This window comes from Talpa occidentalis, unplaced genomic scaffold (genome assembly GCF_014898055.3).
Source record: "Talpa occidentalis isolate TD23 unplaced genomic scaffold, MPIMG_talOcc4v2.1 talOcc4.3, whole genome shotgun sequence".
Classification (NCBI taxonomy): domain Eukaryota; kingdom Metazoa; phylum Chordata; class Mammalia; order Eulipotyphla; family Talpidae; genus Talpa; species Talpa occidentalis.
The window spans coordinates 141,187,567-141,199,788 of NW_023603184.1; positions in this window are offsets into that span (position 1 = coordinate 141,187,567).

Below are 12,222 nucleotides of genomic sequence, written 5' to 3' on the forward strand. Positions count from 1 at the left end.
ACCATTCTGGCCACCAGATGAAGGCTGTTTTAGCTTATTCCACAGCTATAGTTTGTCAGTACAATTAATGAAGTACAAATAGTTTACCTTGTTTAGCCTAAAAATCCCATACTGAGAAACTGTCATTTGCTCTGGGGTTGCTCAGGAAGTTCAACAGCCAACATAGCCCAAGAGGGTTAGCAGAGAGGGAGGGTGGCAATAGCAGCCACAGCCAGGGTTAAAATGTGAGACACCTTCATAGCAACAGGACAATGCTGGTCAAGGAGGCAACAGCTGAGAAGACATGGCCCACCTCCCTGCCCCAGGCCCTTCCATCTCCCCTTCTTTGACAGTTCAGAGGGGCCTATCTAGCTCTGTCCCCCAATCAGAAGTCTGCTGAACCCTAATCTCAGGATACAAGGTTTCCTACCCGCTGACCTTGGCGTCTGTCATAAGGTAGAGATATGAACACCTCCTCCTCCCCATGGGACAGGTGTTTGTTGGAGACCCCTAAGTTGTGAGGGGCTGAGACAAGGGGAATGTCAGGGTCATGACTGGAAGACTGGTCACAACAGGCTGGAAGACCGGCCCGTGTCCAGACCATGATGTCCTTTCTTGTGTCAGCAAAGCTAAGCCTGGAAAACAGGCAAGATTAGAAAGGAAGTAGAATATACCTGATGACGCAGAAACTTGGCAGTGAATGTGTGCTCGGACAAGGTAAGTACTAAGAAAGTGATTCATTGTCTAGTAACTAACAACACAAAAAGGGGGGGGGGGTGTTTATATCAATAAAAATAAGTTACACCAAACACTTAGGACACTTAAACTCAGACTAAAAAGCCTTATGTCCCCTGGGTCCCACATCCCTTAAACTATCTTATGTCTATCAATTCTTTGTTTCTCAGTTCTTTCAAATTCCTTTCCTCAACCCTGTTCACCAAAGCTGGTCTCTGACAGGTGTTTCCTTCCCTGACTTTCCTGCCAAGAGTCCTGGATTGAAGAGTCCTGGATTGTAGCTGGATAGCAGCTCTGCTGGCACCATGAGCATAATTTGTGATAAAGAATGTTCCTCAGGGGACTCCCCAGTGGTGCAGTGGGTTGAGCGCATTGCTGTGAAGCTGTCCACAGCCTCTGCAGCGCCCGTTCAATTCCTGGCCAGCCAGGGAGAAACCCACATGGTGCGGCAGACCTCTCCTACCTTGCCCGCTGCTCCCCTCAGCAGTGTCCTTGGTCCGTCTGCCTGTTCTGCTCTCCACTCTGTCTCTGGTGAATCCTCTCACCCTCCCATACCTCTGGCCTGTACCCCAGCTCTTGTATAAATAAAAATAAATCTTAAAAAAAAAAAAAAGACTGTTCCTCAGGAAGGAGTCTCCAGCTAACGTTATTCAAAGATGGGAAATCACAAGCTGGAGTCTCCAAAATCTTGAGTGGTGAGCCTGACACAGAAACCAGGACTCCTGGCTTTCATAGTCATGCTTGCTTTTCCCACAAGATTTCGCCAGCCCCTTGTTGTCTGACATTTATCACTCACAAAGGAGTGAGTCAGGTAGACTTGGGGGCTGTGCTTCCTTTGTTAACTGCCAGGCGATCATTTAAAACACTTCCTCCAGCACAGGGAAAGAATAATTTCAAAGAGTAGAAGGATTGAGGGACAAAATCTTGGTTTAAAGTTGTAGATGGAAATATCAGTCTTCATCCCCATATAAATAGCAACTTTAATAGTGAGGCATTGATAATTGCCACGCCCTTAGAAATTCCTATTCATGTTTTAAATTCCAAACCCAGCTGCTTAATCACCTCTTTTTAGATTAGCTTTTGACTGCTGAGAGTTTAGAGAGAGTACATTTTGTTCAAGCAGACCTAGTAGATTGAACTCCATTGAGAGAGAGATGAGGGGGTGGAGGAAGAACAAGATGAGAAGAACAGGAAATGAGAAGGCAAAGGAGAGAAGAGGAGGGGGGTGGAAGGGGGCCGAGGGGGAGGAGAGAGAGGAAGAAAGAAAAAGAAAGATTTTAGGGAGCAGTAATAGTCATTCATATACCCTGCTATTAATTGGTAACTTGTAAAGTTGCCACAGAAGTTACCAAAAAGTGAAACATATACAGAGTATCATGTAATTTCTAGATTTAAATGCCACAACAGGGCTTCCCTGGTGGTGCAAGGGGTTAAGATGCAACCTATGAAGCTATCCGCAGCCCCCGCAGCACAAGATTGATCCCTGGCCTGCCAGGGAGCTACCCACATGGCACAGCAGACCTCTCCTGATTTGCCCGCTGCTGCCCTCAGCAGTGTGTTTCAGTCAGTCTGCCTGTGCTGCTCCCCACTCTGTCTCTGGTGAGTCCTCTCACCCACACTCCCCTGGCCTGTACCCCAGTTTTTGTAGGCATAAATAAATCTTTAAAAGTAAATAAATGAATGCCACAACAATCCTGAATATTTTGTATTTCAATTAACATCTTCCAGATTATGTAAGTAATAATCAGAAAAGACCAATCAGATAACCATAGCCTTCACTCTAGTTGATTGCACTTTTTACCTTCAGTTATGATCTGTGCATTGTGGCAAAAGATTTGCTCCTACCATCCATACATAATCTCATTGAATCACCATAACAGTCCTTTAAGATATTTATCAATGTTGGGCCTCCCCGGTGGCACAGAGGTTGAGCGTTGGGTTGCAAAGCTGCCTGCAGCTTCTGCAGCGCCGGTTCGATCCCCAGCTGCTCCCCAGCCACCGGAGGAGGGTCCCACATGGCGCGCAGACCTCTCCTCTCCTGCCGCCCGCTGCTCCCCTCAGCAGTGTACTTCGGTCCTTCTGCCTGCTCTGCTCCCCGCTCTGGCTCTGGTGAATTCTCTCACCCTCCCACGCTTCTGACTGTGCCCAGTGCTTGTATAAATAAATAATCTTTAAAAAAAAGGGAAAAAAGATATATATCATTATCTGATTATAAATAAGAAAATGTGAAATAACTCTTAACTCACACAGTAATTCAGAATTTAAATTCAGATGGGACTGATGCCAAGTCTACCCTTTAAACCAGCTCACTATACCTCTACCCAGAAACAAGTTTGATAATCATAGAATCTTAGAAGTAGTACAGCCTGGCATCACTGATTATCTTTATAAACACTTATTATCTCATTGCTTCTCCCCAGTTCTTTTTTTTTTTTTTAAGATTTATTTATTTATACATGCACTGGGTACAGTCAGAAGAGCGGGAGGGTGAGAGAATTCACCAGAGCCAGAGCAGGGAGCAGATCAGGCAGAAGGACCGAAGTACACTGCTGAGGGGAGCAGTGGGCGGTAGGAGAGGTCTGCGCGCCATGTGGGACCCTCCTCCGGTGGCCGGGGAGCAGCCAGGGATCGAACCGGCGCTGCAGAGGCTGCGGGCAGCTTCGCAACCCAGCGCTCAACCGCTGCGCCACCGTCTCCCGGGTTCTTAAGGAAAATCTTAGTGCTGATTAAGAACACTGCACTCTAGTTTATCATTGAATTAGTTCCCCAAGTAAGTAGAAGACAACATTATTTCCTGGACAAAGAACAGCTTTATTGGCACCAAGAACTTGCTGTTACACCATCACCATGATGTGAAGATGTGTCATTTCAAAAATTAATCACAGATATCATCAAGTTCTACTTGTGACACAAGAGAAAGGAATATGAGCTGGGTTGCTGCACATTACACCATCTGCTATCCATAGCTTTCAATGAATTTTTCACTTCAGGCTTTAAAGTGCTTCAAATTTGATAATTATCTGACCAGTGGAAAATTAGAAAAATCAAGAGAGAGAAACCATAATTCTTTGCATGCTAGCCTCTTCCAGGCTCATGGCATCCCCACAATGTTCTCAGGGAAATGCAAATTAAAATAACAATGCAATATTTGTAGGTGACTACACACCTAGCAGAAGGGCCAAAATCCAAAACAGTGATGACACCAAACACTGACAAGGACATGGAACACCGGGACCTCAGTTCGTGTGGGAAAGTAAAGTAGTACAGTCACTTTGGAAGACAGTTTTGGTAGGTTCTTATAAAATAAAACATGTTCTCATCATATAACCCAGCAACTGTGGTCTTTGGTATTTACCCAAAGGATCTGAAAACTAAGTCGACACAAAAATTTACACATACATATTGATTTCATTTTTATTCACAATTGCCAAAATTTGGAAGCAACTAAACTATTCTTTAGTGGGTGATGAATAAACTAGAGAATATCTAGATTATGGATATTATTCAGTGCTAAAAAGAAATGAGATACTGAGCCATGAAAACATATGGAGGAGAGCCTCCCCAGTGATGCAGGGGTTAAAGACAGTACTATCAAGCTGTTGCCAATCACTGCAGCACGAGTTTGAACCCCGGCCAGGGAGCTGACTCACATGGCGCAGCAGACCTCTCCTGTCTTGCCCGCTGCTTCTCTCAGCAGCGTATTTCAGCAGATCTGCCTGTTCTGCTCCCCACTTTCTCTGGTGAATCCTCTCACCCCCCTGCACCTCTCTGGCTTACACCCCAGTTCTTGTATGCATAAATAAAAATAATAAATCTTTTTTAAAAAGATATGGAGGAATTTTAACTTATATTACTAAATGGAAGTGGACCATCTGAGCACATCCTATGTGATTCCTACAATATGATGTTTTTGAAAAGGCAAAACTATTATATAGACAGTTAAAAAAACACAAAACAATCATGGCTACCAGAAGTTAGGGGCTAGCAAGAGATGAACAGTGGCTTGAAGAAGATTTATATTTTGCATAAACTAGAATAGTAGCTGTATGGCTCTAGGTGATGTTTTGTGTCAAAGTAGTTTCATCAAATGTACCGTCCTGTTGGTGTTCATTGTGTGGAGGTGGGGGGTATACAGGAAAGCTCTGAACTTTGCTAATTTTGCTGTGAAACTAAAAGTGTGCTAATATATAAAGCTTTCTTTAATCTCATATTCTAGGTGGTGGTGATGTCTTTGGTATTTGGTCTCTGCTGTTGCTGGCCATGGTACCATCCCCTCACAAGTGATCTCTGCTCTGCTGTAACATTCTGAAAGTTCATGATATTCTCCCAAGATCTCAAATATATTCAAAAAAGCAAAATACATTAACTGACCACAGATAAAGCATCTCCACCCTTTGGAGGAGCAGCTTCTAATCTTTCCACCATTCTCCGGGCATATCAGGTAATTTACATTTTGCAGTAGCCAGACTCCTAGATCAGAGCAACTTGGTTGTACATACACACAGGACTTTCTTTCCCACTCAAGAAAGTAAGTGGGTGGAAGTGAAACCTTCCTATCAGATGTTTAAAAAGCAATTAAGAGTTATTAACAGCAAATTACTTGCGATGTTACTGTGTTATTAACCCTTGGATAAGATCACTGCTCTAGAGAATAAATTAAACTTTCCCAGCTTGGAAGTTCAACTGTTTCTTTCTAATTATGAAATCTAAAGCCAAATTTAATGCTAACCTAGAGTAATTCCACTAGCTCAGATTTTTTTTTTTCGATTTTCATTTCAGCCTCCTCTCATGCTTCTATAATTATTTAAATAACTTACAATTATTCATTTCATTATAAACTAAGAATTTTTTTTAAAAAGTTGGAATGTAAACCATAGGTGACAAATACATTTATTATGTGGTCCTCTGGCTTATTTATTTTAAAGATTTATTTATTTATTCATACAAGAGCTGGGGTGTAGGCCAGAGGTACAAGGGGGAGGGGTTGAGAGGATTCACCAGAGACAGTGGGGAGCAGAACAGGTGGATCTACTGAAATACACTGCTGAGGGGAGCAGCAGGTGAGACAGGAGAGGTCTGCTGTGCAATGGGGGTCAGCTCCCTAGCCAGGGATCGAACTCTTGCTGCAGTGGCTGCCAAGAGCTTTATAGTGCTGAGACTTAACCCCTGGCACCACCAGGGAGGTCCTGTGGTCCTCGGGTTTAATAGTACAAGAAGTTCATTTGCTGTACAATGAAAATCATGTTATCAAAATGAAGAAATGGTTAAATTTGGAATTTTCCACTCAGTATGTTTACGCTAGAGGAATATGAAACATTTTTCATATGCAAGATGAATATGAAAATATTGACATTTTTCAATTACTTTGAGAACAATGAAATGGAATAACAGCCTTCCCAATAAGGGAAAGAATGTTCACATTTCACTATATTTATATTGTAACTATTAAATGTGCTGCATATAGCTTCTCATGGAACTGTAAATAACTTCTATGGGTAATCCAAAACTTCACAATTTTTTAATATGCAGTATCTCTTCAATTAGAAGTGACAAAAAATATCAAATAGTAACTTTGCAGATCTAGAAACTGCTCTGCTTGGCTTCCAAATCTAAGAAAGGCAAAAATCTAGAACCAAAACATGGGAACTATTTTTACTATGTACATGGTGATCAAGAGAAAAATCATGGTAATAAATCATATGACAAAATGGGTCTCCCCATTTAATTACTCTATGCAGTTAGTTGTTGGCAAAAATTCCCCCAATTTCCATCCATCCCATTGCCAGATGATTCTGAATGTCTTCTAGTTAGGAACTGGAGTGTCCCCAGGGAAAGTGGGTGGGCATAGGAGGGAGCACATGGCTGTGGAGGTACAGGAGGAATAAGGAAGGGGAGATGATGCCGTGTTTGGATTTCAGCTTCAGCAGTTGCAAATGGCATGGGATATAACCAGAAGTAGAAGTGATCATGCCAGAGTTAGGGTTAGGACTCAATATAGCATGGCTGGAGACTCTGGGCTAGCTTTTAACTTGTCTTGGCAGGGAAATGTGGAAGAAGAGACAAGCGTCAGTTCTATGCAAAGACCAATCTCTGTTCTCCTTTACTCCTCTGCCTTTGTCTGAGAAAGAAGGACAAGAAAACACACAAAGCAAAGCTCAATTGTGAGGTGAGACACTCCTACACCTGCCCCAGCTGGGCACAGACACACAAGCAAGACTAAATGAGATCAGCTGATCCGCCAACTTATAAACTCATAAGCAAAAACAAATTGTGTCCCACCTTCTAAGAGGTAGGAAAGACAGAAATTATTACAGTGACTTCTGATTTCAGGACTTAGGACTCAATAGTTGTTGACTAGTTTCCTAGAGTTTGAGCTAAGCTGCAACGTAAACTCTGATCTTCTAACTCCAAGAATCGGACCTAGATTAAAATGTGTGAATACAGTAAAAACATTCATTGACTGTACCCCAAATGCCAGTCAAATAACGTCTTTTATTTCAGATATAGAAGCCTTTTAATGAAAGGAATATTCTTGACTTCCAATGGGATATTTTTAATTACAATTAATTATATGTTATAATTACATACTTATATATAAATATATATTAATTATGTAGTTACATATTTTGTATTTATAGTTACATAAATTATATATATAATTTAAAATACATAATTATATATAGTTTGTATTATACGTTATATATTATATAATGTATATATAATTTATTTTTTTTTAAGATTGATTATTTATTTATTTTATTTATGCAAGTACTGGGTATAGTCAGAAGCATGGGAGGGTGAGAGAATTCACCAGAGTGGGGAGCAGAGCAGGCAGAAGGACCGAAGTACACTGCTGAGGGGAGAAGCGGGCGGCAGGAGAGGTCTGCGCGCCATGTGGGACCCTCCTCCTGTGGCCGGGGAGCAGCCGGGGATCGAACCGGCGCTGCAGAGGCTGCGGGCAGCTTCGCAACCCAGCACTCAACCGCTGCGCCACCAGGGAGGCCCAATGTATATATAATTTATATGATGTTGAGAACTACTTCCTCTGACTTCATTCTTTAAGATACATAGATCATTTATGCAAATTATACAGCAGTGATTTCCAGCGCTGAGGTAGGACTAGACATGCCATCTGGCCATGAGCCAGGGAAGAGTTTTTAAAGCAATGCATTCTACCTTTTTTTGGCATGATTATCAAAACTAAATACTATGCTGGATGGCTCATGGCTTTTACCAGGTGTGAAGGCAGCCATGCATTTTTTTGTATTTATTTACCTTTAAGCATCAGGTAAATGACAGGCTAATATACTTGCAAAAGTGCAAATAAAATGCTGTTTCAAAGCAGCAGAACACCATTCATGACAAAATGGTGCTCGAAGGCAGACCGTGATCTTTCTTATAAAAAATGCACCATCTGCTTTTAGTTTAGTATCACAAAGCTCCTTAAAGACTGGAAGTCAGAGTGAAGTATCTTGGCAAATGGATATGAGTGCTTAGGACTTAGTTGTAAAGATCATTTTTTGTTTCAATTATTTCTAATGTCATTTCTGGGTCCTCCCTTACCTGTGGGTCAGCGGCTCAGAGGTGAGGCGTGAGAAGATGTAAAAACACATGGGGAACTGGACACTCATTTTTCTTAGGTCTTATGGGTTCAGCTGTGTCCCCTCAACATTTATGTTTTAGTCTTAAGCCCCAGTACCTCAGAATGTGATTGCATTTGGGAAATTAAGTTAATGAAGTCATTATTAATCAGTGAGGGCTCTAAGCTAATATGGTGGTGTCCTTATAAGAGGAGGTTAGGACACAGATCTAGAGAGGGAGCTATGGGAAGACACAGGGAGAAGGTGGCCATCTACAAGCTACACACATATACACAACACACACACACTTCCTTTCTGAATAGAGTCCCCTTAGTGATTGTCATGTACAGCTCTGGTTGAGACCCCAATTAAATGAATTATAGCCAAGAGTCACTTTAGCAAAGACCCCAACAACCAAATGAGCTCCATTGCCACTCAAGATATACTTATCACTCCAGTTTTGTAATATAGATTTGAAATTTCATATTAAAGTCCAAACATAGATTTTTTTTTTTTTGGCTTATCCTATATTCAAAAAGTGACTATTTCCCCATACTCTGGGCTGGAAAAGTTAATGGAATTAAAATAAGATTCCAGTGTTTGTCACAGTGAATTGTTGGCATTAATCTTCAGGGAAAGACTAAAAATCAAACCAATTATGTTTTCTCAATTTTATTGATTTTCCAATTATTTAATTTCTATGTCATTTCACAAAAGTCAAGTCATGGAACCAACCTCAATGCCCACTGGCAGATGACTGGATAAAGAAATTATGGAATATATCCTCAGAGGATATCATTGAGTTATTTAATAAGATGAAATGGTACTTTGGGGGACAAAATAGATGGACCTTGAGGTGATTATATAAGTGAAAGAGAAAGTGAGACTGTCACCTAATGGTTTCACTGATTTGTGGAAGATGAATAATCAAAAACTCCAGTTTATTGACACATCTGTCATGTATTAGGAAAAAGACAAATGTAGCTAGCCAGAGGGCCCGGGTAGCTTCAGTCCTCACGACTTTCCTTCTTCTGCTCCTAAGGAAGTCAGTCCAAGTATTCAGGACACTGTGGCTGTCCCAGTCACTCCCCGATGGGACAGAAGCTGCATCTCCTGCCTCACAACTGCAGCGCCACTTGAGGGCGAAAGGAGTAGTTTACTGGGCGACGGGGATATTCTCATATTCTCAACTCCATGAATGGGGTTGCAAACCAGGCCACATCCCAGGTGACAGCGAATTTCCAAATGAGGCAGAGAATATTTAGAAGTGATTATGGCTCTGACTTGTGTCTTGTCTCCTGGCAATACCACAATGCCTTTTTAATTTCCTAACATTTTCAGACACAGAGAAAAGAATCCAGCTGATGAGTCACCAATATTAATGAGGTTTTGAATCCTATTTGCTGCAGTGGCTGCCTCTCTACCAGTCATTCATGAAAAACATTTTATCAGTGCAACACAGGGGGGATGGTGGTGACAACCACCACTCAGTTACCATTTTTCCCGATCAGACCTTGGCTGAGGCTTTGTGGAAAGGAGAGTTTGTTTCTTTGCCTTATGTGTGTCTGTTTTAGAAGCTGAAAATATCTGCTGTGACACAGCCCTGAATGGAGAGTGCTTGATTATTCCACGGGCAGAAAATAACCTTAAAGCTTGGATACAGTAAAGCTGCTTCATTACATGAGGGCAGAGAGTTACGTAATACTAGAGTACTTTCTGTTTTTCTGCTTCCTGGGTTTTGCTTATGGCTTCATGAAAATGAGGTGAAGCATTTGTGTCTAGGGTAACAAATTTCATCTCCCAAACATCCACCAAATCTGAGGTGTGAAGCTGAAGTATTAGAAAAGTTGTGTTGATTCTTAGCTCCAACATCCAGATGTATTTTTAAGAGCAACACCAGCCGGCTCTTGACAATGATCATGAGCTCATTGAATAGCCCCTTCATTCCGTCTGAAAGTTGTGAGCATTGCCTATTTCCCTGCAAGTGTGTGGTGGGACCTCTCAAAATCCTCTACTTCCTGTGCTTTTGAGAGTAAAAAGAGCCTGGGTTTAGAAAGTTCTCTTTGTGAGTCAATAGAGAACATTTTGACTGAGAAATTTTCTCTGAAGTTCTCTCTTCTGAATCACGAGCCTGTACCAAGGTGTTAGCTGCTTGTTCTCAACTACGAAAGTATTATAAAATCACCTGGTCTGCTTATAATGCATATTTCAAGACATAGCACCAGCAGTTTATGGATAAGACTCAGGAATCTGTAGTTTCATAAAGACTCTGGTGATTCTGAGCCAGGCAGTCCATAGCACAAGCAATGAAAAACCCACGTCACTCCCAGGGCAGTGTCGAGTTGTCTGGACCCAACACGATGACCCATTTCTTACCCAGCACTCCACTAATCACATATAGTGTGGCCACCACAAGCAGCTACATTAAGGAAAGGGAGTGGCTTCCTCGATGACCTGGATGGGAAGAATCTTCATCCAGAATGCAGTGCACTTGCCGGGACCCCACTCTGGGCAAATCCAGAAACAGACAGGACATAGAGCCTGGGATCGTGTGAGGAGTAACCATTCCTTGCTGAGCTACCCAAAGAGCCACCCTTCCTGGGTTCCATATCTCCTAGTTGGAAATAAGCAGTGTCTTCTAGCTTTGAGGTTGATTTTAAGGTCAAAAAACTTCTTGCATTCCTTACCACCTGCCAGGAACCTCTCCAAGCCGTGTCAGGAAGAATGTTTTTGTGACAATGGTCGGTCTGCTTCGGATCCGCTAAAAAAGGGAGCGGACCATATGCATCGAAATAACACTCTGAGAAAGTGGCATGTCAGCCAAGGAGCTACTGTCATCAGGAAGAGTCACATTCTAGGCAGGAAAGAGTCAAGTATCCTTCTTCACTGCTTTTCCTAGCGCCAACGGCCACCCCTTCTCTGTGACTCAGGACTATACAGTGACTGACAGTGGAGGTCAGGAATGGGGAGAAAGAGAGTAAGCCTGATGGGGCATATGGGAACCCTTCAAACCAAAATCCCAGGCAAAGCAAGACACAGCAGCAAATGTTTTGGTTTCTTCCCCCCTGCTTCCTCCTGTAACCTCCACACAGCACTCTGTAGGGTGCCCTAGCCACTCACACCCACAGGTCTAGGCATAAATTGTCTTTCCCACTGTAACCCCCTCATGTGAGCTAAGACTTCCAGGTGACAGGGAATAGAAACAACCCAAAGTGAATATGGTCTGTTAAATAGGGCATGATGGTGTTTCTTGCTTAAGACATGCATGGCTGTGCAGAGGGTTGAATGGTGTCGCCAACCAATTCCCCCCTCAGTTATATTATCATGTATCATTATCTGCTCTGTTTCTCCATGCCACCAACCATTATTGCACAGACAGCTTTTCTACATGCAGAGGAAACCATGTGTACCCACAAATATCACATGATGATGCCTTTTGGTAGTACAAGCAAGAATCAACTACATTACGTTTCAGTGAGAACTCTGATCGGTTCTGCTTGAGCCCCATACCTACCCCTAAATCAGCTTCTGTGCCTGAGACTTGGTTTCTCTGTTTATCCCTATTGAATTATGTCCCAACCTTGATGGGAGATGGTGGAGGTGAGGTGGGAGGTAGGAGCAAGATACGGGAAGTGAAATGAATGGGAGGTAGAGTGTTGAAGGCAAAAAAACCTTTACCTACTCTACTTTTCTTTCCACTGGTCATTTGCTGCTCAGTCATGGACACAGGTCAATTGTATGTCCCCTGACTGACCCTGGCAGAGCATCCAGTCCTGGCTACCTGGTGTTCTTCCCAAGATGCTGACACAGCTGACTCTCCCATAGAAAGATGTGATCTACACAATGGAATACTATTAAATAAAAAGATGAAATCTGCCATTTGTACCAACACAGATGGACCAACAGGGTATTATCCTGGGTGGAATAA